Raw genomic sequence first — 22,019 nt, 5'->3', positions numbered from 1 at the left:
TTGTCAGCTTCTATTCAGACCAGACTAGAGAGGGATGAGACACACACTTTGCTAGTGGATTTCACAGATATTTGTTGATAGCAGATGAACGGTGAGACTCAGGAATCTTGGGTTACATTCCAGGCCCTGGAGGCGAGTGTGCTGTAGTGGGCACAGACTCCCTTGCCCATTACACTCCAGCTCAACCCATTCTGCTGCTTGCCCTCCAATCTGTCCTTGTCCTAGCCCTGTTCACCCCTGGCTCCTTGTCCCAGCCCCATTCTCCTTGCCTACCCAGCCCCATTCTCCTGGCCCAGCCAGTGTTAGCTCTCCCTCCAGGCTTGCTATACAAGCCAAAATCTTCCCCTCTAATTCCAAGTCTTTCTCTCTCCCCACAACCAGTCGCAATCTCTTGGAACAGCCAGTCGCTGTTCCTTCCTGCCCCAACTCCCTGTCCCCAGTTCCTTTACCCAGCCATTCCCAGTTCCCCACTCCTGGCTTCTTTTCCAATCTGTCTGCTCCCTACCCCTGGCTCCCAGCCCTAGACTCTCTTCCCAGGCTACTCGTCCAATCTCACTCTCTCCCAAATCCCTCGATGATACCTTGTTCTGAGCTCTTTATCCAGCCATTCCCAGATCTCCCCTCATAGCCACACTCCTTGTCAAATGTGTCTCTCCTCTCCGCTACTGGTTCCTCATCTCAGTTTCCTTGTGCAGCTACTCCCAGTCCTCCTACCACTACCCAGTCCCTTGTCCAACCTCTCCCCAGCTAACTGGCTCCCAGTCCTAGTTCCAGACTCCCCACACCAGGCCTCCCAGTTTCCTTGCCCAATGAGTCTCAGTCTCCCTGTATCCAACCAATCATAGCCACCCTCCCCCACAGCACCCAGGTCTCTTGCCCAGCCAGTCACAGTTCCCACAGTACCCACTCTGCTCCCAGTCCCACTCTCCTCGCCTCCACGTCTCTCTCACAGTTTCTCTCCACCACCCTCCTTTCCAGTCTCACCAGACTCCTTTCTCTCCCCTGACCCCTGGCCTGGCTCTTGTATCCTCTACATTAAAATCAGACATCTTCCTCCTCCTCCGTTCTTCCTGGGTGGCAGCAGGGAGAGAATTGAGAGCACAGGGACAGGCTTCTCGCCCTCAGTCCTGCTGCCTGTTCCACCTGGAGCAGCAATTTACAGTAGGGATGCCAACTTTCTACTAACACAAAGGGGTTGTTAGGCAAAAAGATTCTTTTCCCCAAGAATCAGACAGGCACAGACAATACTGAAGGAGGTTTATTTACGGTACCGAAAAGACTGATTAACAGCTTCGAAAATATGGTGCCACAGTGGCCAGTTATATACATTATCTTAATTTATTTGCATTTATTTGTACATACAGAGACAGACATTGTTACAAGTCAAGAGAGAACCCTGAACAAAGATAAAAATAGGAACAGTACATACGTATAGAGGTCATCCTGATTGCATTAAGCTTCTATGGCTATCTTGTGGGGGAAAGAGGCGGGGGGTAGGGTAGGAATGAGTGCTTACAGATATTTGGTGGGCTGTGTAGGGAGGGTTTGTTCTGTTCTAAGAGTGGAGTTACTGGGCAGGCATCTACTATATAAGTTTATCAATTGTTTACAATTGTCAGTGCCCTTGCTGAAGCATTCTTGCTTGATCTGTGGTTTTTGTCTTAGCTGTTAGCTAAATTTTAACTCTTGGCTGACAATTCCCTCCTGTTGCTAGATCGAACTTTTAGGTGAGATAAAGTCAATACTTTAAATGCCTTGATATACATGATTTGTTTTAGGGCTGCCCAAAGGAGGGGGGAGGGAGAGAGGAATTGGGGGAAGTGGGAAAAGGCAGGAAATATAGTAAGATTTTTAAACATGTGTCTAAAGTACCCACACATGACAAGTGAGGTTGTAACACAAATATAGAACAGCAGCAGCAGCTATTTGGACAATGGTCCACCAGGAGATGGGGCTGTAGGATGCATTATGAATAGGATCTTCCAGTCAGGTGATGGTTTAATTGGAGAGCTGGACTTGAATGCGACCTTTAGTGATGTGGTTATGGACAGTTGTAAATGCAGATGCAGCAGCCAGAACCACTTTGAAAAGTAGCTCCTTGGCCATTTGAACCGGTGTATTGTTCAGTTATAGGTTGTTATACCACCGAGGAGCTGTTGTCATTCCAGTGAACATACAGCCAATGAGGTGCACATCACCAAGGGTAAATGAGTCAGTAATTTGCAAGCACATGGAAGCATTTGCCTGGCACTGTAATGGTGCGTACATGTAATAAGATGCAGCAGTGATGAAACACCACTGAGTACTGGACACTTGTACAGCAATTTTACTATTTGCAAGAGGAAGGACAGCCACAACAACAGAAGAGGACAAGGTTAAAGGACAAAGGGTAGAACAAGAACACACGATGTAACTGTCCATTTTTGTACAACAGTCTGAGGTTGTTATTAGTGTAGCATTACCGGAGGATGGTGCCAGGTATTCGAACATCCCTATTTTGTACACTATATTGTTAGTTACATATTTAATAGACTTAAAATGGAAAGAAGAAGGAAACATATAGGTAGGGATAACAGAAGAGTATACAAGATTAGATTGTAAAAGAACAGGGTAACTTTTATAAGCCATGAGTTGTGCACCTTCTACCTCTGAAATAGAAATATACTGATTAGTAGTGGGGAGGGGGAGATTGGTAATGGAAATTGACACTTCTGTGTCCATGAGGACTATGGATGGCCAGCCCTTTATCCATGCTTGTAAGTGTGGCTTTGAGGGATTTATATCTGCATCAGCAGTACTGACAGGCAAGGGTAGGGAGGCGCTGGATCCTAGTGTGTCATGGAATTTTAAAGCCTGGCCATTTCCTCTTTAGTCAGGTGTGAGTAAGGTTTGGCAGTCGGTTGGGACACCGGGTGGGGCTGGTTACCGAGGCTTATTTGGTTTGGGCACACAGCTGCCCAATGCCCGGTCTCTCCGCAGACAAAACATTGGGAGGAAGGTGGAACAGTGGGGGGCAAGACCAGGATCAGGTTGAAAGGGCAGTGAGGTACTGCAGGGATGCAACTGGCCGTGATTTTGTCCCTGACTAGGCTTTTGGGCCTTGCACCTGCAGTTCTTTTGGGTATATTCAGGACACCCACCGTTATAGCAAATCACATTATTTTTTGCTGTTACCACAGCAACGCAAGCAGACTTGCTTTTTATTCTTTTAGCTTGTTTGGCTTTGCATTTAGAGGTCCACATACAGATGGATTTATAATCAGAGCCTGGGTTCACTCTCAGATTAAGGGCTGTTTGCAGGTTGGAGCTAAAACCTTCCTTTTACATTTTTAGAAATGCCTGATTAGTTTTATTTGGGTCTGCAATGCCTGCATTGCTGGACTACATCTCCCATTTTTTCTCACAATATTGAGCCACAGGCTCGTCCTTGCCTCGTACGCAGACCACGATCAGTCCCCAATTGCCGACTCCATTCCCCAAGGCTTCTTGGACAGATTCCTTAAACTCAGTTCAGGCACAGGTCATATCATTTTTAGATTCAAATTTTACAGAGGCCCAAATGCCGTTTCAGTGCCCTTCTGTAGGGATCGCAGCCCATGATAGATCGGGGCATTTAGCTTTTGTTAAGATATAAAGATCCCTCTGGGATGTAACGTATAGGTGGTAACCATTTGGCTTATTCTTTCTCAGATATTAAATTTGGGTCTTTGGGCTTTAGATCAGGGAGATCTCTCAGTAAGCCCCTCCTTTCCTCTGTGCTGAGAGGAGTGTACTTATAAGTATTATGAGCCACTCTGTCTTCACCTGTCCCTGACCACCAAGTAGTCACTTGGAGCGGGGCCAAGGGAGCATTGGCACTTAATTCTGGGTTAAAAGGAGGAGGAGGGGCCAATTATCTCCATCTGCCCCCATGTGTGCCAGATTCCAATTCTGAATTTGTTTCTTAAGGGGTTTCTAATCAATTTCATTTTTATTTTTATTAGTGTAGCTGCCTAAACCAAAGTCGATGAAGTTACCCCTTTGTTGTATGCTAGCAACAATATGGTGTGCAGAGGAATTGTTTTCTTTTAGTTTTGCTTTTAGAGCCTTGTTTTCTGCTTTAAGCTCACTCAGCTTGCAGTTGCAATCTGCCTTTTGATTTAGCTCTGATGTATTTCTAACTCTTGTAATTTCCTTTCATGTTCACAATACATTATTACAATCCCTTTCTCTAATCTTCCTTTTGTCTGATCAGACCACCACGACACGCTGATTATCACACTGATGCCCTCATTCCATCCATTTTTTGCCATTATCTTTTGAACCTTCTTATGTTTCCCTTTAATAAAATTAATGAGTCTCTTTCCCATAGAGGGCATCATTGATGTTCCCCAGGGCCAGTCAATGAGTCTGCCTCCTGTAAAGGGTGTCATTGGTGCATCCTGGGGCACGCCAACGAGTCCTCCTTCCGTAGAGGAATCATTGACATATTTTGGGGTAACTCATACGACACTGTATCCTTGCTTCCTGAAACCCACTTAAGCGGCGCTTCAGAGGAGACTGACTGAGTACACTCTTGTACTCAGTCTACTGCAGCACACACTCTGGTGTTCGGTACCTGGCGATGCAGCCTTCACCTCCAGCGATTCCTGCACCCCAAAAACCCTGGCCACAAACATGGTCCCATTCAGTCTTCTTGTCTGTGCATCCTATATGTGGTTCATATTAAAAAGGGGTGCGAAGGCAGTCCCAAACCAATGTGCACATAAGAGGTGGTAAGTAAAAGGCTTCTCACCTCTATCCCTGGTTGTGAGAAACTCTCCAGGGATTCCCGATCACACCCTGCTTGCTGCGCCAAAGCCATTAGGCAAAAAGATTCTTTTCCTCAATAATTAGGCAAGCACAGACAATACTGAAGGGGGTTTATTTACAGTACCAGGAACAGCTTAAAAAATATGGTGCCACAGCAGCTAGTTATATACATTCTCTTATTAAGAAAGAACCCTGAACAAGGATAAAAATAGGAACAGTACTATGTATAGAGGTCATCCTGATTGTATTAAGCATCTATGGTTACTTTGCGGGGCAAAGAGGCGGTGGGGTGGGGTAGGGATGAGTGTCTTACAGATATCCGGGTTTGTTCTGTTCTAAGGGTTTGTTCTGTTCTAAGAGCTGAGTTACTGGGCAGGCATTGACCATATAAGTTTATTAATTGTTTACAGCTGTCAGTGCCCTTGGCTGAAGCATTCCTGCTTGATCTGTGGTTTTTGTCTTAGCTGTTAGCTAAACGTTAACTCTTGCCTGACAGGGTGTATGGAGTGTATGGGGGTGGTAGTACATTTGAGTGATCTGAACTGCCGCACTCCTTGAGTGGTTCTTTTCCTCTCTGTTCCTCACTATACACTCAGCTCTCACCTGTGGCTCCAAGTAGCTGTAAGTATGCGACAGCGACCACATCCCAGTAAACCGCCTTGGCAGGCAGACTAAACCAAGTAAGGGTAACTGGAAGTGTGGAAAATGATGGTGATTTAGGGATTGCCCTCCCAAGCATATGAAGACTGTTCTGGTAACAAAGACGAAAAAGACCATATATTGGTCCAACGGCTTGAAAAGCAGTGCAGCAATGTATTGTGGAAGACAAAAGGCATGATGCGACACTACTGAAGTCAGGGCTATCCATTGCAGCTAAAGGAGCCTCCACTTGTAACAGTCTTTGTGCCACAGGGCCAAGCTTCAGCAGCTGAGAGAATGGGATTGTCCCTGTGCAATGGCTCTCCCATTTTAATCAACTTCACACACACGTCATCCATACACATCTATCTTCAAAGGTCCTGTGGCGATAGGGGAGTGGCAAAGCGACAGGTGAAGATGATTCCTGGCAGTCGCAGCCACAAGCCTGCACACAGGTGGCCTGGGACATTGTTCACCTATCCCTGACCCAAGGGCAGCGGGGAAGCTCGGCAACACCTCAGGTGACAGAGCAGCCCTGTTTAGGATTGCACTGCTCTCCCTTTGTAAGGGAAGGGGCTGGAAAAGGGGCCTCAAACATTGCCTGCTCAAATTAAATCCGGCCGGTTTATTGTGGCTGGCGGATCATCCTCAATACAATTGAAAACCAAAGATAACTCAAAAAGCACTAAAGATTGCTGCTTGGAACATCAGGAGTATGATAGACAAAGACGATACCTCTCGATTTTAAAGAACATCTCTCCTTTCAGAAGAGCTAGCCTGGTATGACATTCAGAGTCATGCCAGAAACCATAAAAAGAGAGAGCACAAAAATGTTATTGTCAAACCAAAGGATGACACACACACTCACACAAAATCGGACATCCTTGCCCCACTCCTGCCTCTGCCCCAGAACAGCCCCTTCTCTGAAATCCCACTCTCCACTCCCTTCCTCCCTCTATCGCTCGCTCTCCCCACCCTCACTCGCTCATTTTCACCGGGCTGGCTCAGGGGGTTGCAGTGTGGGAGGGGATGAGAGCTCCAGCTGGGGGTGCGGGCTCCAAGGTGGGGCCAGAGATGAGGAGTTCAGGGTGCCAGAGGGGTCTCAGGGCTGAGGCTGTGGGTTGGGATGCGGGAGGGTGTGAGGGCTCCAGCTGGGTGTACAGGCTGTAGGGATGAGGGGTTTGGGGTGCAGGAGGGGGCTCTGGGCTGGGGGGTAGAACCAAAGGGTTTGGAGTATGGGAGGGGGCTCTGGGCCGAGGCAGGGGATTGGGGTGTGGAAGGGGGTGCAGGCTCTGGGCTGGGGATGAGGATTTTGGGGTGGGGCCAGAAATGAGAGGTTCAGGGTATGGGAGGGGACTCCAGGCAGGGGCAGGGGTTTGGAGAGGAGGGGAAGGCTCTGGCTAGGAATGTGGGCTCTGGTGTGGGGCTGGGGATAAGAGATTTGGGGTTCAGGAGGGGGCTCTGGGCTGGGGCTGAGGGGTTCAGAGTGTGGGAGGGGGCTCTGGGATGGGGCATGGGGTTGGAGTGCGGGCTCCTGCTGAGGGTGCAGACTCTGGGGTGGGGCTGGGGATGAGAGGTTTGGGGTGCAGGAGGATGCTCCAGGCTGGGATTGAGGGGTTGGGAGGGGGATATGGGCTGGGGCAAGGTGCTGAGCTGTGGGAGAGGGTTAGGATACAGGCTCCAGGTGGAGCTTACCTCAAGCAGCTCCTGGAAGCAGTGGCATGTCCCCTCCTCTGGCTGCTACATGGAGGTACAGCCATGCAACTCTGTGCACTGATCTGTCAGCAGGTGCTGCTCCCCGCAGCTCCCATTGGCTGTGGTGCCCTGCCAATGGAAACTGCAGAGCCAGTGCTAGGATCAGGGGCGGCGTGTGGAGCCTCCTTTCTTCCCCTATGTGTAGGAGCTGGAGGGAGGACATGCGGAGTCACAGCAGGCTGGGAGCTTGCCTTACCCTTGCTGCACCACCGACCAGACTTTTTGACCAGATGTTCTGGTCGAAAACCAGACACCTGGCAACCCTAAATTACAGGGAAAATGTTTCTGAGTCCCCATGTCCTGGCCTGGAGCATACTCCATTGTTCTGTGGGGATGGCACATGTACAGTCTGGTCAGCACTAGTTGCTATGTGAGGGTCAAGCATACTCAGTGCAGCTGGACTCGTCACAGTTAACCAAGCCTCTCCTGAGCATGGGTAAACTGTGATTTTACACAGGCTCATAATTTGACCAAATTTGGGTGGATTTTCACAAATATGACAAGAAGCACATCCCTGCTACATAGATCACACAAGCCCACCCCTTCCCAATTCTGAATCCCTTCTGTAAAGCATAGAGGCACTAGAACATTTCAAGTAAAAGAGATAAAGCATTTAAAAATGTAACCCGTCTGCCTCTCTGAGTTGGCAGCAACAAGGGCTGGTTTCAGTATCCAGGGGTTCTGTCTCAATAACACAATGCAAAACCAGCTCTAGCCCCCACCCAGTGATCTGGGACAATCACATACCACCCCCCGCCCCCCAGGGTCCTCTAGGAGGCAACACTTCCCCTCTCGCAAGCACGGAGTCTGAGTGTAGCAAAAGCCTTTTAATAAAGGAGGGAAACAATGCGGCATCATATTGGGGAAACACTACGAACAGGATTCATAACACAAACCATGAGCAAAAGACCCACCTTTAAGTAAGTTTTGCAAGTGTCCTTTTCCCCGCAGGGTCTTAAGTCCAATCACCCCAAAGTCCAACAACACAAAAGTCTCTGTCCCTGATCAGTGCCTCCTCAGAGTTCAAAAGTTTATCTGCAGAGTTTTACCCCCCCCCCAGCCTGGGTGGAAATGGGGGAGGGGCACATAGGGTGTTAAGGGGCACCTTATGTGGTCCGAGCCCAACTGCCCCACCTCTCCATGGAGTTCTGCTGCAGCCTTCACCACGAACGGCTCTGCTCCTCCCGCCATCCCGTGAGCTGCTCCAGCTGTCCCCACAAACTGCTCAACTCCGCTCTGCTCCGTGTTCTGTGGGCCTCTCCAACCATCCTGCAAACTGCTCAGCTCTGCCAGCTGCTTAGTGATATATCTTCAGGCTCCCCCATTAGTTAACACAGCACTCAGTGATCTCAGCTCAGTAATTTTAGCTCTTTTAGTGATTTCAGCTTGTAGTAAGGGAGCCCCAGTGCTGGTGCACTGTTAGCCAAAAGTGAATTCAGCTCTGTCATAACATTTTTCCCAGATCTGGACCTTAGTGTCCAAAATATGGGTGTTAGCATGAAAACCTCCAAGCTTAGTTACCAGCTTGGACCTGGTAAAGCTGCCACCAGCCAGGAATCTATACAGTGCCTGGTGCACTGTGGTCTCCCCAAAACCTTCCCTGGGGGACCCCCAGACTCAGATTCCTTGAGTCTCACAACAAAGGGGAATAAACCATTTCCCTTCCCCGTCCTCCCCTCCAGGTGTTCCCTCCCTGGGTTCCTGGAGAGATATACAGAAGCAAGCTCCGTGAATCTAAACAGAGGGACTCCACCCTCCCTGTTTCCAGTCCTGGAAAACAGAAGTACCGAGAGCTAATCTCTCTTCCCCCCTCACCCAGAAGGTATGCAAAGTCAGGCTTAGTAAATCTAACACAAAGAGATTTTCCCCCTGACTTCTTCCTCCCACCAATTCCCTGGTGAGCTGCAGACTCAATTCCCTGGAGTCCCCACTAAAGAAAAACTCCAACAGGTCTTAAAAAGAAAGCTTTATATAAAAAGAAAGAAAAGGACATAAAAATAGTCTCTCTGTATTAAGCTGACAAATACAGGGTCATTTGCTTAAAAGAAAAAAATGAATAAACAGCCTTATTCAAAAAGAATACAATTCAAAACATTCCAGCAACTACACACATGTAAATACAAAAGAAAACAATATAAACCTTATTGTCTTACTATCTTTGTACTTACAACTTGGAAACAGAAGATTAGAAAGGCAGGATATAGAAAAATCACTCTCAGAGCTGAGAGGGTCAGACACAAGACAAAGAACGCACATCCAAAACTTCCCTCCACCCAGATTTGAAAAAGTCTTGTTTCCTGATTGGTCCTCTGGTCAGGTGTTTCAGGTTACTCCTTTCCAGGTGAAAGAGACATTAACCCTTAGCTATCTGTTTATGACAAGCTCAGCAGCCTCTAGCTAGACTCCTAATGGAATCAAAATTAGAGCTGCTATTCAACAGTGGAGAGAGCAGCAGCAATTGGCATTCCAGGCCCTCAAAGGGAACCTGGACCATGAGATCCACATCCACAACCTCTCTCTCAATTCACTGAGTTTTGGAACCCATGTCCCTTGTCTAGCGAGTGCTACTTAGTTGACAGTGAGACCCTCTGTCATAAAACAGTTTCATAGTCCTTCATTCACATAGTCAGGGTAACACCACTTTATTCTACCTGCCCCAATAACAGAGAAATTGGGGATCCCACAGCTGTCAAAGTGACCATTTTGGGCTGCCGCAGGCTCATGCTAGGCAGGGTGTGTATGCCTATGCAAACAAGATCAGCCACTGAAGTTCTTTTCCACACTCGCCATAATTCACCACCAGATGTCAGGGTAGAGCTCATCCTGACTCTGCTTACATAAATAATATATTTTTCCCTAGCTTTATTTTCAGAAACAGATCAACTGTTCTGTCTTTAATTTTCCTGAAACAGTCAGAATGAGGTAGACATACAGCATGGAAAAACTCAGCTCAGTTAAAGTTTTACAAGTTATAGGTAAATATAATTATAGCTGCTTATCAGCACTGCCTATAATAATAGCCATGTTAGTGCTTAATACAAAAAAGCATCCCACACAGGATATGTAATACAGACAGTTATATCTTCTTTTGTGTTTTACTTTTTTCTTTACTATAATAAATACAACTGCTGGAGGATATGCTGAGGCCACTTAGCCTTATTTCAAGTTAACATGAGTCTTTTCTTTATTTCATCTCTTATAGTGGTCTTGTAAAAAAATAAGTAATTAAACTGTGTGATTTATGCTGTCTTTGTGTTCTTATTTCTCCTTTCTCAAAGAGGGCTGGAGAACATTCACCCTATTGAGGAATGAAGCTGAAGTTTTAGGGAGATTTATGTACCTTTTACAATGCAGGGCCTATGAGAGGGGAGGGTGTCAACTGAAGGTGGGCAAATGAGTGAATCATGGATCAAAGAATGCAGATGAGCTCCTTCCTCAAAGAAAATTTAAGAGGATTAGGCCATGGCTACACTGGCGCTTTACAGTGCTGCAACTTTCTCGCTCAGGGGTGTGAAAAAAACACCCCCAAGTGCTGCAAGATACAGCACTGTAAAGCATCAGTGCAAACAGTGCCACAGCGCTCCCAGCGCTGCAAGCTAAACCCCATGAGGATGTGGAGTACATGCAGCGCTGGGAGAGAGCTCTCCCAGCGCTGCACGTACTCCACATCCTCATGGGGTTTAGCTTCAGGTCCACAGAGGAAGACTTCAGGTCCACAGAGGAGAGCTCTCCTAGCGCTGGTGCTGCGACTACACTCACACTTCAAAGTGCTGCCGCGGCAGCGCTTTGAAGTTTCGAGTGTAGCCATGCCCTTAGTGTCTCAGGATTAGTGTCTCACACAGTGGGACACACAAATGTAAGGCATCCCATTACACCACAGCTCCTCCTCCCACCCAGGTGAGCAGGGAGTGAGGGGGCAGAGCAGGGAGTGGGAAAAGCCTGGGAGAGTCAGCCTGCAGCAAAAAGTAATCTGCACCTGCTAAATGGTGCCACAGATACTTGCCCCTGCAACAAGAAGGAGAAACCAGGGAGAAAGTGCAACTCAACATCACTAGTCTGTGTCTGGGCCAGTGCAGCTATACCTTTCCCCTCATCCAAGGTATATTGCATTTTTACAATCTAGCCCTTAATCTGTCAGACTAATGATGAGATAGGGAAGAGAAGACTTCAGGTCCACAGAGGAAGCCTCCAAACATTAATTACTTCCCAGGAGAATGCATAGTAAGTCACATTCAGTTCGTGTGTGATGTGAGTTACAGGGATATTTTTAAGTAGTGCAAGCTTGACAATAATATCAACGTTATTAATTGAGGAAAAGCCTCTGCTGACTGCACTTCTATTTTGTTCTGCTAAACCACTGCAGCTACTTACAGATTTACTTTTTAATGTTACATATGACACACTATGGCACATTTTGTACATCAATATACACACATATATAGAATACATATGGAGTTGTTTTGTATTAAAGCCTGAGCTTAGGATTGGTTGAATTACTGAATGGTAAAATCATGACTATGTTATTATGTAGCTCTTTCTAAATGAGGGTAACTCCACACCATATCAGCATGAATTCTTTGTATAACAAGTATGTTGCAGAAAATTATATTAGGAATATTTTAGAAACTTTAATAGAATTTTATTGGCATTTTTCCTATTAGTTTAGTTGTGAAGCTGGATTCCTTGTTTACCATCAGTCCAGCTGTACAGAGCTCAGGGAAAACCATACAAAAATCTCTCAAAAATGCCATAAAAGTGCATTTCTCTCTATATAAAAATGTATAGAAGTGAGTTCTGAATCCCAGTATTGGCTTCCATTCCCATGGTATATAGCTCCCATTTCTTGACCTTGGGTCTCAAAGTTCATTTATGACATATTTATATATATATTTAAGCTGTGACCAGTCCAGGCCTGACTCTTCTTGGGTTGGGATAAGTTAGGAATAAAAACTCACATTTTGGGGAGAAAGTTGGAATATTTCTATGGCAGGTGCTTTTTTAAAAAAAATTGCAGCTATTTGAAGCTGTTTGGAGGGTAAGTCTGTCAAAATAAGTTGCAGGGAGATAGACTAGTGGAAAGAAGGCAGGTGAGACAGTTGTAGGTGGATGATAAATATATTTACCACATTGTGTGTGTATTTATTTAAGTTATAAGTGTATGTATATAAATCTGTGGAGGGAACCTTGTAAATCCTCACTTGTCTTTCACTTTTGTTTAATAGTATGTTTGCAAGTATGATTTTAAGATATGTTTGTTTTATTTCTGATATTCTCTTGGGAATTGAATTATGTCATTGAATGAATGAATCATAGAATATCAGGGTTGGAAGGAACCTCAAGAGGTCATCTAGTCCAACCCGCTGCTCAAAGCAGGACCAATTCCCAGACAGATTTTTACCTCTGTTCCCTAAATGCCTCCCTCAAGGATTGAACTGTCAACGCTGGTTGTTTTCTTAGGTTAAAACCCAGTGCAAGCTAATCACTGTTAGATGTGAAGGCATTAAACTTTCAGTCACTCTGAGAATTTAATTTCCACCTGGCAAGATTCAAAATGCTGATGTTGTAGATAAAATAAATGTCATTTATTTATAAAAGGTTATTGATTATTTCAGTATGATTAAGAGAACATGAACTACCAACTCATATAAACAGAAAGATAATCTGTTTCTTTCTAAACAATTATAGTGTTTCCACTGCACTGCACAGAGTATTTCAACAGCAATGCTGTACTGCGTCTCTTATAACAAGCTAAATCTTGAGATACCACTATGGTTCCACCTCTGAAAAGGAGTGCATTTCTGAGGCCATTGGAAACATTTTAAACTTTGTTTTTAATTGAAAACACATAGCTGAGAACTGTCTATGCTCAAATATGCATTACTAATAAAACAGTAATAATACACATCGCTCATTCTTGCAGCTGTTATTCACATTAGTGCCGTCTTCAGAATCAGTGAGATCACTCAAGCGATCTGTAGCTGAAGGATCAGGACCAATGTTTCTAAGAATATCAGGGAGAAACCTTGAGGACTAGATTTTTAATGCAAGGCCTTTGCAAGTTCATGGACCTGTCAAGTACTGCATGAAACAGCATGCAATTAGCTACATTTTGAAATAGAGAGGATGAGATTGTAGCGATGTGAAACTGTAGCATACCCACCATGATCCATATCCTGCATTTTTACCCAGGCAAAATATGCATTGAGTCAGAGTAAAGAATCAGGGTTGGACAAAAATGCAAGACATGAGTCTTGCCCATTTCACACAGCTGTGAAGCTTGCACATCTTCCACTGCACATTCCAATTAATCCTGAGTAGCTTCCAACTGTGCGCACTTCATCTGCATCCTCCTCAGCCACCCCATCCTTTACTCTGCTTCATCCCTCTTACCATCCACCAGCATCTCACTTCATCTGAATCAATAAATGACATTTGAACATTAGTTTTTAAAATAGTTTGCTAGGTTCAGAAGAGGATGGCAAAGGGGCATCTTTAACTGGAGAAACCAAGAAACTGTAGCCTTAGAATGGATATGGATTGCAAGGAAAATCCTCAAAACCACCTCAGAGGGTGAGGTGGGAGAAGACCAGAAAAAACAAAGTTTGATTAATGACAGTAAGCCTGTGTTCAGGCAGTGGTGATTATGCTTAAGTGATTTGCTGGAGTCTTTTGAAGTTTTTCTGAGCAACAGCTACATGAAATACAGTGGATGTCATATACTTTGCTTAGATTTTTTTTTAAAAAGTGTTTGACAAAGTTCCATTGATTAATGGTTAAGGTAAATGCTACTAAACAGAAGGCTAAACAGAGCAGAAAATCAGCTTACAAAATGGAGACCAAACATGAAAGATCAGATCCTCAGCTCCATTGACTTCAGGAGAGCTAAACTGATTTATATAAACTGGTCCACATATTTTTCAAGTTGTAAAGAGTCTAACTATGGAGTATCATAACAATCATTTAAAGAAGCTTTGGTATTTTTTTTTTTATATGGAGTGGCAACAGATGTTACCTTAAACCCAATTTCACTACTTGGAGAAGGGAGAGCTCAGTGATTTGAGCATTAGCCTGCAAAAACCCAGGGTTGTGAGTTCAGTCCTCAATGGTGCCACTTAGGGATCTGGGGGAAAATCAGTACTTGGTCCTGCTAGTGAAGGCAGGGGGCTGGATTTGACTCAACTCAATGACATTTCAAGGTCCCTTCCAGTTCTAGGATATCTCTATTTATTTAATTTAAAAAATAAAAACAAGTGTTTTTCAATTAAATCCCCATAACACCAGGAAAGCAATACTTAATTCTCTTTAAAAACATATCTACATCACAGTATGTTTATCACTACAAGGTAGGCCAAACTCAACCCTGAGGTAGGTGGCAACAAATCCACTGAAGTCAATGGTATTATACCATGGCTGATGTTGGCTTAATGTGTGTGTAATTATAGAAAGAGAGATTTACCAAGCATACTGAAAACAACAGGTCAAATTCAGGAGTTAGTCAAAGCTAACCTAAAGTAAGCCGCACTCACACAGAGTGGCTCTTTGTCACCCTCAAATAGTCAGGTTCTGGATTCAGTTGCCAACAACAACCCATGCAGGAATGTCACGTTATATTAAGTGCAACATACACCATCTTCTGGCTCACTCAGCCTGGCTATGAAACCAGTCTGGATTTCCTTCTAATATCATAAATATCTATTTAGTTATCTGGAGTATCCTAACTAATCATTAGCTTCTTATTTCAAAGGCAGGTGAATATCAGAAATGCATTTTGTGAGTATTTCAGTTCCATTGTATCTCTAACTTCAATATATTTTACTGATGTCAGTCAGTTTGCATTTTGGTGACACTGGGTTCAGCTCTACAGGATTTAAGGAAAATTCACACACTTGGCTTTGTAATTAAACACAGTGATTAGAGGAATATATCTTCCACTTAGATTGTGAGCTCTCTGGGTCATTAACTGTATCCCGTTACTTCTCTGTCCAGAACAATGGGACCCTGATCCTTGGGCTTCCTAGGTGGTATCATACTTTAAACAGTGGTGCAAGTAGAAATAATTTCTTGATGGTATACTGCACTCATGTGAGAAATGCAAACAGGGGGGGCATGTGACCTCCCCACCCCACTCCCCGCCCAGGGCCCCCATGCTTTCCCTGTCCCCTCCCCATGATACACATCCATCCAACGTTACCTGGGGGGAGGAGGGCTCTGTCCTCCTCCCACTGCACCAGAGACTTCTGCTGTACAGACCCCAGGCAGGAGGACTCAGGAGATGCAGCTGTGTGGAAGGCCTGGGAGCAGGGCTGGGGGCGGTAAAGCTGCGCCAGAGAAGATACTGGCATGGGGCTGCCCAGCATCCCCACATTCTGCTTCTTTCGCCGCTGCAGTTCCTGGGAGAGCCCTGAACCACATGGCTATCCTGGGAACCGGAGCAGTGAAAGGAGCAGAACGTGCAGCTGTCTCTCCTGAGTCCTCCTGCCTAGGGTTTGTACAGCTGCCCTGCCGGAGGATAGGGCTGGGGGTGAGGGTGGTGGTGGGAACAGTACAGTAGCCATACCAGAGGAGCTGCCAGCACGTGGGGCTGCCTGGTGACCCCATGTTCTGCTTCTTTCACTGTTGCACTTCCTGGGAGAGCCCTCGCAGCTTTACCACCCCCAGCTCTGTCCTCTGGTGGGGCTGCTGTACAGATCCCAGGCAGGAGGACTCAGGAGACACACCACCTACAAATATCTTACTGGTACACTGTACTTGCACCACTGACTTTAAATAATAATAGTACACTAGAGCTTTCATTTTAAGGGCCATTTGTAGCCATTTTTTATCCATTTAAATATATGGGCAGTTGAAATTCTGTGGATTAACCATCAGAACTAATCCAAACCTTCAAATAACTCATAGTACATGTTCACTATTTGGCTCTCCTATTCAAACACCACAGAGAAAATTCATCTGGTTACAAACTACCCATGCTCTGGCTCCTTTTTAACAAGTGTACATTCCTTTGTGAATGTCATAAAATACATTGCTTTTATTTTTTAAAATGTTCACTGTTTTTAAAATATGCTTCTAACTAAGTTGCATTGCTGTGGTGTTTTTGCTATAACTGAGAAGAAAAACATAGCAAGTTGAGGTTGCGGTCACATTACAACCGTGGTTTAGATGGAGTTGAAAGATTTTGCCTAATTGCAGTGAAGATGACATAAAAGGAAATACAAACAGTGCAGTTGTCAGCTGATGAAGCAGAAACTTCTGGCCAAGAGGAAAGAACTCCTTAAAGTCCTCTGTGGCCATATTCATGCCTGCCATGAAGAACTTCTAATAACACACTCTACTGATACATAATTTACAGCACTGGATTTATTCCAGCAGCAGTAGTAGAATAGTTTTGGAGGAAAAAAGGCACAGATGTTAGATTCAAGTCTGGGTTCAGGTTCCAATTGGGAAAGCAGCACAAAATCTGTTAAAAGATTTAGTGAATCCAACAGAAGTGAGAGTTCAGTCAGAGGTGAAAATTGATTAATCAGAAAGGTAGCAAAGACCACTGGGCATCTTGGGCCAAATTCAACACTGCATTATTCCAGTTTTAGACTGGTGTAGCATCACTGATTTCAGTGGGGTTATAGCAAAGTAAAATTGGAGTAATTCAGCAGTGAATCAGCCCTCTGAAATGATTTACTTAGAGCTCAAATGCAGTTAAATTGTTTCACAAGTACCAAAAATAATTCCATTCTCTGAGAAATAAAGTTGCAAGAGCAGTGTGGCATTGATTTACCTACCTATGAAGTGTGCAGTCTTCTAAAAAGAGTGTACAGCACTCTGAGTTTGCTAGTATTACAACACTTGTTCTCATTATGACTCTGTAGGAACAATCCTGTGCATTTCCTCACTATGGTTCTGATTCACCTCAAAGATACTCCAGTTTTACACCAGTGTAAATCCATTGACTTCTAGGCAGTAATGCAACATAAAACTGGAGTAATATAGCAGTGAAGCAGGCGCGATATTTTTGCAATGATTCCCTTAGATAGGAAATTGTCACTGCATGGCCAGAAAACAAAGCTTGCAAATGAAGACAGTACATATATTCCTAAGAAAAAGTAGGACAAAGACCAAATCACAATAACAAAAATAACAGATGTCTTTAAATGTACTGAAATGTCAGGGGCTCATATGCCATAAGACTCCCCTTTTTTCAAACTCTCTAATGGACACTGCATTCACTGACAAATTGGAGGCATAGGTGTATATCTGGTTTCATCTCTAGAGACAAACCAGTCAGTGTTATAGAAGTCATATATTATAAGTTTTACCTCTGCATAATCCTTCCCTAGAACTAACAACCATGTGTTTGATCTGAGACAGGTAATTCTACCTCACACTTAAAAAAATTTCCCACCCTCTTAGAGAATCTCAGACAGATAAATAACGTTATTGTTTGCATTGTATTAGCATTCAAAGGCCCCAGTCAAGATCTGGGCCCCATTGTGCTGATTCACTGATATCCAACTTGTGAATAGCCCTAAAATGCCCTTGTGTTAAATAGAAAACATACATCTCACTATGAATTGAAAATGTATCCCCTGCAGGAGCAGGAAGAGGTCTTCCCAACTGTGTCCCACAGTTCCCCTGCAGTCCTGAAGTAGCTCTGATGGGAGCTGGGAGTGCTCTGAGCCTGCCCCACCCTGCCACAGCAGTTTAGCAGTGCATCCATTAGGTAATTGCCACATTGTGTGGAAAGCAGGAGAAAGTAACTCTGACTGCTCCATTCCCTGTTTCCCTGCTGGGCTGTGGAAACCCCAAGGAGAGCAGGATAGGACCTTGACTGGCTTCTGGCTCCTGAGAGGTGCTTAGCAAAGGATGGCTCCCATCCCTCATACAGCCTCCCAGCGCAGTCCAGCAGAGGTGAAAAGGAAAAACCAATAACCTGTTACAGTTCTCTGATCTAGCAGGTTTGGCCTGGCCTGCTCTAATCTGTTCCATCTGGCAACCATTCCCTGGAAGCCATATGTCAGCTGGGGATAGCCAGAGCACAATCTGCTCCTGCCACAACCTGCCAACATGCTTCCTGTGTAGGAATGGAGATATAGGAGCCAGTGATGTCACAGCCATGTCTGCTGGAGAATCCTCAGCAGTGGAATTGCAGATGGTTTTCATGCCCTTTGTGCTCGCTGAGAAGTGCACAGGAAGTGGAACAAGGCCGAGAATCCCGCCTCAAACCACTGATCATGGCCATTTGATCTTTCATAAATAGAATATTTGACCCTGGAGCTGATCTGGGCTAGGCACTCTACAAAGACAGGGTAAAGGGTGGACCCTGCTCCAAAGAGTTTGCCATCTAAATGGACCAGTCAGCCAAAAAGTGAAAGGAAATATCCCCAATGTACAGATGGGGGACTGAAGTACAGAAAGATTAAGAGGAAATACTTGCCTAAGATCACACATGAAGTCTGTAGCAGATCTGGAAATTTAATCTAGATCATCTGGGCCACAGTCCAGTGCCTTAACCTAACCATAAGACCAACTTTTCTTCATGAACATGTGCTGGATTCCTAGCTCCAGCGCAGAACACCACTGCCAGCAGCCTCAGAATGAGGGCTGTTCATGACCCATACACAGAACCCCAGATGACTGAGCCAAAAAGGCCAGTGTTCATTGTTGTCATCAGCTAGAAGTTGCTTTTATAGAGTGCTCAGATCAACATTTCATTTTGTATAATTCAATGAATCTAGAGTATTTTTGCTAGGTTATAAATTATTTGCTTCAGCACGAATATAGGAAAATTTTTCCTGTTCAAAAATGCCTTAAATTATTGAAAATGGAATGAGTGCTTTTATATACCACGTGAGTTAAAATTGCTGGCATCAGTCAGGCATGCATCTTGACTAGCCTAGAAAAAAAACAATATAGTTTATGAAAGTGAGAGAGAGTGGGGGAATAGAAGCAAAGGGCTGAAGCAGAGGGAGAGATGATTTTCTGTTTGTGTTCTGTGCCTAAGCCTATGGAAGTTAATGGAAAATCTTCCATTGACTTCAGTAGGCTTTGCATCAGGCCCTGAGATAGGAACTGATGCCTTCATTATGGACTGAGATGTCTTTGTATATTTACAATCATATCTGGGTAAGATGGTGTTTGGCAGCTTGCATTGTCATTGCCATGCAGTACCTGTTCTGAAGATAAACAGAGAATTTCACATTCCAGTAGCAGCACTCAAAACACTTTAAATAGTTCAAGATTCCAGGTGATTAGATTAGCTAAAGATGTCACCTACTTACTACTACAGGGTGGGTAGTAAGGCTAGCAGTACAAAGAAAAGTAGGCATCATGTATGTCCCACTACTGGTTGCCTTCCCAGGCTGGGAAAGCTTATGGAAAACTTGGGCAGGCTAGCATTCCTCCCACAGCCATAGGCCATCTGTATTTGTATATGAATACTCTGTCCTGATTTATTAAGCAAATAGTTAATGTTGTGCATCTATTTTAGGATCATTTGATTATTCTCATTACTGCGGTGCTTTTGTAAACACTTGCCCACAGGCTCAGCTCTCTGAAAAGGTAATCGGAAGTACAATTTCCATAATTTATACAGTTGGGGTTTTTGCTTGATTGTGTTTGTTGTCATTACTATAAGTTAACATCCTGTGGGATATTAGTATCATTATTATTCTGTGTGAATGGCACAATTTTGGTTTGAACTATGTAAAGAATGCCAAATAATACAAAAAATGGATGACTGTAGCAAAGGGAACAATGCTGCACTAACAGACACAAACTACCTAATAACCATTTTCTTTTTCCTTTTCCAAGAGGGGGTTGGTGACATTGTAAAGATGATCTGAGAGCCAATTTATAGTGACAAGTAGAGCTTGTATTTCTTGTCTCAGAACAGGGTGGTCAAATTCACCTTACCTTCCTTGAGCAGCCCTCCCCTCTTCCATCGCTAACTTCTGGGATTATATTAAACAAGAGGATGAATGGTAGAAAGAAAAACCTGCAGCCCCGTTGAAGGGCACAGTGATCTCCAAGAACTGATAAATAACCATAAATAGAAAAAGTATCCAGATTGAAATGGCCCCTGTGAGCTATTTCATCCATCATAACAAGATGAAGGAAAATAAACAATTCTAACTTCATATGCAGCTCAGTTTTCACAGAGGTGCCTAAACAGGACACACAAATGTTACATTGAGGTCCCCCAAACCACCACTTAAAATATACAATCAGCATCTGTGCACCTACATACTAAATTAAGAGCCTACTAAAATGCTTAAATTAGGAAGTTGGGGACAGAATTCTCATTGCTGTGTCTGTGTCATCTTTGCATACTTCAGGAACTAATGGCACAAGGGGAAATATTTGTTTTTTCAAAATGAGCTATAAATGGGGTCATTCCGGTCCACGTCTTGAGTTGGGTATGTTTACAAAGGCCAATAAAAAACAAATCTGTTTATGCATAATATTTCAATGTGCCTAATCCAGGAGTGGATCTAGCAATCAGAAATATGTATGCACACAAGCTACTCCATTGCTCCCAACTGCAGTATTTTCATAATCTCCCCAAAAAGGTATGCCATTGCACACAATATATTCTGGCCAGCTCCTAGCCTAACATAAACCCTAGCCTAGCCCCACTCCAAATTCAAACAACCCTTCCTCAACCAGCATCAAAGGACCACATTTCAGCCAGTCCCTAAACCTAAACCAGATACAAACTTTTCTTCCTTGACTCATCTCAAAAAAGAGATCATCAGTCTTTAGAAAGAAATGTTAATTTAAAATTATTTTGATAAATAGATACTAGCTAATTGGTAGACAATTACTTCATGGCTACAAAAGAGACAAAACACTACAATTTTAAACATGTTTTATCTTTATGATAGTTATCATTACTAATTAGCACATTACATAAAGACTTAAAATCCATTTAAAACACATATTGGAAGTAAATATGTATAAATTACACTGAAAACCCAGATTATAGTAGAGTAGGAGGGTCACCTTTATCCCAGTATTCTATTCAAACATAAAAATGAGAGTACCATTCTTTTCTTGTTCTCCCAATCCTTTCTCCAAAAACAGTATGACACACTGATAAAAATTTTTCCAAACTATTTTTCAGAAACCTGCCATGAAGCATCCACAGATCTGGAAGGATTTTAGAGTTACTCTTTCTCATATCATCGTACCCAGCTTCTGAAAACTTCTTTGCAGTTTCCCATCTCTAGGATGAGATAATACAATGGAAATATAATCAATGTTTATGTTATGTAGAAAGCCTTTCAAGTATGTTCTCAGAGAGAAAAATAAAAGCAGAGGCCCTGTCCAAAAATTTAAATTCTGACTCTTATCAGTGGCAATTTAGCATATTTTTATTTTCAAGCCCTGCTGGCTGGGAGTTGCTGGTTTGAAAGCAGAATGTAATGTTTTATGCAAGTTTTACATGGATGGATGAATAGCGTTCAGACTTTGATACCATTTTTAAATGATAGTTTTCTATTAAGTAAAGATGAAGCAATTTATTTATTTTAATCACAGAGGATATTAATTGTACATAAAATAATATACAAAATTGCCTAAGTGTGAAATTAATAACATACATATAATAAGTACATCTTGGGCTGTTTTAAAGGTTGCACAACAGCAATTTTTAGCTTTTGAGTAAAGAACATATGTACACAAGATCTGCTAAAGGAGCAAGTAAAAATAAGAAGAGACATGAAATATCTGATTAAAGAAGGAAAGGGGTAAGGAGTCTTTCCCCCAAGATACAGCATTCACAGTTGGCCAGGTGCACTGTTGCTTTCCTCTAAAACATCCTGAGTGAGGCTCCACTGATG

This window comes from Gopherus evgoodei, chromosome 2, assembly GCF_007399415.2.
Source record: "Gopherus evgoodei ecotype Sinaloan lineage chromosome 2, rGopEvg1_v1.p, whole genome shotgun sequence".
Lineage (NCBI taxonomy): Eukaryota > Metazoa > Chordata > Testudines > Testudinidae > Gopherus > Gopherus evgoodei.
This window is presented reverse-complemented; position numbering follows the sequence as displayed.